Source organism: Onychostoma macrolepis, chromosome 17 (assembly GCF_012432095.1).
Source record: "Onychostoma macrolepis isolate SWU-2019 chromosome 17, ASM1243209v1, whole genome shotgun sequence".
Taxonomy (NCBI): Eukaryota; Metazoa; Chordata; class Actinopteri; order Cypriniformes; family Cyprinidae; genus Onychostoma; species Onychostoma macrolepis.
Genome location: NC_081171.1, coordinates 4,241,142 through 4,247,694, shown reverse-complemented (window position 1 = coordinate 4,247,694; position 6,553 = coordinate 4,241,142).

The following is a 6,553-nucleotide window of genomic DNA, read 5'->3' as shown; positions in this document are numbered from 1 at the left end:
ATATATATTGAAGAATTTCATGAGAAATGTTTGTAGAATTTGTAGAATCTTGGAAAATATGAAGGCAGTTTGAAATAAGATCTGTTCTGAACAGGTCTTACAGGTTACTAGAACATACTGATGTTTGCTCTGTTCTTTTATGCTTGACTAGACATCATTTCAATGCAGTTTAACAGCTAGAAAAATTTTCAGTTATCCTTTCTGTAGTTACATCCTCATCTCTGAATCACTGCTCTGAGTTGCTCTTCTCAACTGTGTGTGTGTGTGTGTGTGTGTGTGTGTGTTTGTATTTAGATTAGATGTATGCACATTCATCAAAAAAGAACACTGGTTCACCTGAGCAGTGGTTTTACACACGCCCAACACAGTTTGGCCAGTCGCGGATAGTTGGAACTCAGTGACAGTCAATGAAATTGAAGCATTTCAACAGTTGGCCAAAGAGCGGAAATGATGTCACAGCCAATCAGATTTTTTTCATGCATTTATTTGGACCGGGGTTCGAATCCCACTCACGCAGGTCTAAACCATTACACAAACACAGCTTTGTGCTTTTTATAAATGAAATTGTAAAATTTAACAATACATTACAGCTGCAAAGTATTTTAAATTTGTGTATTATGAATAGATGATTAGTATTAAAAGAAATACAGTAAAATAATAGTATACATTACATGGTTATATGAAAACATGAATTATATAATAATGGTTATATTAAACATGAATGTCTCTATTAAATGGCTTTTGAAATTAAAATAAGAGGCATTTAAATTTAACTCAAACTAAGTAATATTCAAGTACTACATGAAAATTGATTAAGTGATGGAATAATTTAAATCACACTAATCAATTAAGTGTTTCCAAAACCATAGAAACTGTCAAATATTTGTCCTATGAAAAAGAACACAGCACTCGTGAAGCAATTTGTAATTTTCAGTTGTTTTTATTAAATGCTTTAAGCACTTTTTAAGATTAGTAATTACTGATCCAAAATAATAAAGTACAGAGAAAAATAGAATTCTGACAAAATATACATATTACAATCTCACACTGAAAAATAAACAAATCAAAATATACAGTATATACATGAGTTAAATATTACTAAGGGGCAAAAGATCAAGAAATGTCATTTATTTCTTTTTTTCTGCCACCCATCTCTGTCTTTCCATCTCGTAAAATGCAGACTCTTTAAACTCAGGCCTTTTGCGTTTTTGCTGTCCTTTCTCCTCCACCTGTTTCTTTGTGTCCTCAAGTTCTCTCTTAAATAACTCTGGGGTTTGTTAGTCCTTAATCACTGTAAGCATTAAAAACCTTTGTGGAACAGTAGAAGTACCTGACAGGGCCTTGCTGATTAAGAAAAGTGGACAGAGGAACCATCTTTGGCTGTCCACAAGCAAGACAAGTCTTCTCCTGCTCAGGTTGCTGCTGCCGCTCCATAACACAATTGTCTCAATGGTCTCATGAGTTAGGAGTGTGGTCAGAGCAGGTGCTGGTGGGTTTACATCCGCAGGCTTCATTGTTACCACTGGCACACTGGTTGTTTTACTACCGCTTTCAAGACGTTTCTCTGGAGTTGTTTAATGAAGAACTGGTGTTCAGCAGTTTGGCCAGGTGCTTGACATACAGTGAAACGTGCAGTTTTGTGGTCGAATGGAGCATGCTGTCTGGATCAGTAGAGGAATTGTGGACCATTGCTGCATACTCCTGAGGATGTCCTTCTTCCCATGGTGTTTATTAAGCAAGTTGTCAATGGGCTCTGCGTTTGTGCTCCAGTACAAACACCCTGCCACCAGTCTTCACAGCTCCAGTACGGGTCTCAGGTGAGGCCAGCAGAGGTGGCGTATATGTATTTCCTACACAGAGGGGAATAAATGAATTAATTTCTGCATTCTGAAAATTCTGATAGAGGCTCCACATGGGAACCATGATATGAAAACAGTGAGGGCACAGGCAGTGTACCAGTGGTGTCTGCAACAAGTTGAATATTTAGTTTCTGCAGGTTTTATGAAGGTTAAGTTGAGACATTTTTAAGACCAAGTAAAGCAAATTTGAGGAACAAATGAGAAAAAACAAAAATATGTTTTGTAGAATGTAAATGTCTGGAGAGAAACATAATGAGTTGTATTAACTTCAGAGTTTGAAAATACAATTTCCAGCAGATATTCATAATTTTTTTAATTCATTTTTACAAAAACGCACCGAAACACTCTGCTCCAGACACTAGAATATGGAAATATCTTTTACTGTAGCTTCAGATCATGCTGCAAAAAAGTGATGTTCTTCCTCAGTATTTTTGTCTTGTTTTCCAGTGCAAATACCTAAAGATTCTTAAATAAAATACATTTACTGGAGATACAAAATAACATAAAATACAAAGTCTTGTTTGAAGTGATTTTGTGATTAAAACAAGAACTAATGTCTGCCATTTGGCAAAAAAGTAACCTTAATTTAAAGGGAAGTTTTGATAGCTCATAGACGGATATTTGTTATTATATTTGCCACTTGCCGGATCAGTAAAATACTATAAAGTAAAACTGTGTTTTTTGTATGTTGGATCATATTTTTTAAAATATGTGTAATAAGCATTTTCCTAGAAATAAAAATGGTCTGTTCATTTCTGTCACTATGTTTTTGTTACTCTTTCTTGAGGATCTGTGTTATTTTATAAATAAATAAAACCCTGTTATGAATAAAATATTGATTGATTTGTCCTTTCACTGTCTTTGTCTATCAATAAACATATAATATAACTATATAATAAAAAAAATCCAAGCCTAAAATGACAAAGCACTTATAGTTTGTTCATTTTTACTCCAATTTTGACTTTGCTGGTATAATTGTTTTTCCTAGGCAGACTTGACATATTGGTCAAATATTTGTATAAGAAGATTGGTCAAAAAGGACACAATGACATAAAGTGAAAGCAAATAACATTTTGAATATGAATGATTAATGTTAGTTTAAAATATTAAGGTTATGATCTGGCTCTGTGGCTTTAGTATATTTTAATTTTCTTGTATTTTTTATTTAAATTGTTTTAATTCATTCTGGAATAGTTATCCTCTTTGCTAAAGCTTTTTCTGGAACAAAAAATAAACAATAAAAAAAAAAAACAATTCAAGAGTGTTCACAGTGTTAATGTCTAAAGTGTCATATGTTACAAAAGTATAGTAAGTAACACAACCCATTCTCACTCCCAAGGCGTCAAAAACTGAAGCATGGTCAAACGCCTTTCGCGTCACTATGAAGACGCCAAAAGTGCCCCTAAGTGTCAGAATATAACAAAATAGGAATTCCATTGATTTCAATTGCTTGCTTTATGCGTCAGGTCAAGACGCTTATGGAAAATGACAACGTTATCCTCCGTTGTTTGTGGTTTGCATGCATTTGTAAAAAACAGAAATCATTTTATATATTTATACTTTTATTGGAGCACCTAACCCAGACCCTACCCTAAACCTACCCACTTCTGAACAATATAAAACACGTAACAGGCAAATACAAGTGCAGTCACAGGTATTTATTGCAAAAACTGACCATAAACAAGCAGTATAAAAGCATTACAAACAAATCGTGTTGCATTCCAAGTCTTCTGAAGCCATACGAAGTCTTTATGAGAAGAAGAGAGCAAAACAAGCTTTTAAACGCTGAAAATGATCCAGCTCTGTTAACGCGCTCACATCTCATTCAAAAAGATACTACCGTCACGTAGCATGACGCAATTGGTCAGGAGACACACAAGAGCCAATAGCCTGTCAGAACAGCATAACGCAATCAGTCACGAGACACATAAGAGCCAATAGCATTTCACAACCAAGGCTGACGTTAGGCTTCTTCTGGCGGCATTTTTTGAATTCGCGACGCTCACAGACTGCAGCATACAGGATTAACGGCGGACAGAGACGGCGATCGCGTCTATTCCTCTCACAAATCAAATGTTTTGCCTCGGAAGACTTGGAATATTAATATTTTTGAATAAATTATGACGGTAGTTGTATCTGCCTGTTATATCTTGTGTTTTATTGACGAATGGTAGGTTTAGGGGCAGGGGTTGGGTTATGTGTTCATAAATGTGTAAATAATGTAATATAAATAAAACTGCTGTGGCTGTTTACATTGAAAAATCACACCCTAACATATATGCAATAATGGCAATGTTATTACCCAATATAGGCCTATAATTTAATTACGACGATAAAATTCCCAGTATGGCGTCGGCATATTGACGCCAAGGGTTTCCTATTTAAAGCAACGGAGGACCCTGCAAGTCGAAAAATGACGCTAAAGGGTACCTTGAGCGTCGAAAAGCGACGCCAAGTGGTCCTGACCAAGCTTCAATATGTGACGAGTTGGGTATGAGAATGGGTTGAGTAACACTATAGTCTAATCTAAAGGGTTAACTCAAAAGACATAAATACAACAAGGTATTGTATTTTATGAAGATTAGACTCCAAAAAAAAAAAAAGATTAATTAATTAAATTAAAGCATAACCCACTCTTTATTATCTTTATTATTACATTCAGTATTATGGAAAAGAACCATCGTGACAGAAATTAAAAGCAATAATTTGAGACCAGAAATGCATCACATAACTGTACGAGTAAATAATAATAATAATATTAATAATGACTATGCACCCGTTTGTAAGGAAGGTTGTAAATTAACTAATTACTCTGCCCAAAGCTGTCACGTCACGTGACAAAAGAACGAACGACTCAAACCCGAAGACTCCGGAGGTTAACTAATCAATTCTCTTTCCGGCTCTGACTGCATAGGTTAGTGTATGAGGCTGTCACGTGAAGAACGAACGACTCAAACCCGATGACTTTTCAGATAAGAGGTGAGGTGAGCTAATCAAGACCCAGGTAAACGATGAATTAATCTTTTCTGTTTCTTATAGCATTATAGTTTGTATTGTTTGTAGTGTGATCAACGTTTGCATAAATAGTAGATGTGTTAGGGAAGTAGCACGTAACATTTTAATTATATTTTGCTAAAATGAACGAAATGACTCGAAAAAAGATTCGTTCATTTTGCTGAACGAGACTCAAAGGTCCGAGTCAGTAAAATTAGCCGAACTTCCCATCACTACTCCATATCATGAGTAGACACGCCCCTTACTGATGATTTGCTACAAGTTTGTTTTGGTACTCGGCCCCGACTCAGTTTTCTATAATGTTTTTGAAAAATCGCTTACCCTGCCTTTAACATTTCACCAAAATCAAGTTCAAGCTTTTGACCAGCGAATGTTTTTTCCCATCCATAATGCCACATCAAAGGCACTGGCAGTACGGGCATCACATTTACATTTTCATGAACTTGCAGATCATTCAATTTTCTGTCACTATGTGAGCGCTCAGTTTTTTCTGTTATTTGGCCAAAGTATCATATTGTAAAAGATTCAGCGCTTCGCACAAGCTATTTGGCTGTGACTTGACAACAAATGCTAGACTGCGACACTCTTCTCCACTCCTCAAATACAATATATATATATATATATTAGCCTTTATAAATTTAGTGTTTTTTGAGTAAAGAAAACGCTGTACTTATTCAATCAACAGTTCTTTATTTACCTTCAGACTGCAAACAAAGCAGCGACGCTACCACCACCCTACTGAGAAATGTAGTTAAACTAGTAGCGTCACTACTTGTAGCGAAGCTACTGTCCATCACTGAATATTTGTGTCAGGATGTAATTTCAGTATGATTGAATATGTCGTCACCCTTGATAAAGTGACTTTCTGGTTCATTTGTGAGCATGAGCTACTTAGTTCACTGACTTTAATCTACTGGCATGAATAATTAAAAAAACAAACAATGAGAGTTTATCACATCTGCATGATGTTGCTAGAATGTGATCTGAAGTGATTCATTCTCATCTTCCTTCTGCAGGGAAGCTGTTTGGATGATCATGGTTAGACTGGAATGCAACAAATACTGTATCTGTACGTCTCTTAGCAGTAAGATGGAGCTGATTTTAACTAAAGACATCTGACACCATGAGGATGAGGATGATGATGTTGAGAATGAATTTCATCATTATTTTGTGTCCATATTTTAAAATGTTTAGGTAATATATTAAAATTATAAAATATATAATGCAAAATATATAATAGTAGACAGATAATTAATTTCAGTGTCTGGACTAAAAAAATCAAAACTACTTTCTACCAGCACTGTACTTCTTGAAAACTAAGATTTTTATTTTATTTTCAGTAGCACATCAAGTTTTAACTGTTAGTTAATCATTTAACCTATAAAATAATGTTTGTGATATACTTATATTATTTATAATTGAATACAATTCTTGCACATAATTAGAGTAAAATAATGTGTGCTTATCTGGTGATAATGTGCTTGAAATTGAAGTTATTTGATATTAATCTAGATTTAAACTGACAGAGTGTGTCTGCCTCCCAAACAGTGTTAGGTAGATTGTTCCAGAGTTTGGGCGCTAAATAGGAATAGGACCTGCCACCCGCAGTTGATTTTGATATTCTAGGTATTATCAAACGGCCAGAGTTTTGAGAACGCAGCGGACGTGGAGGACTATAA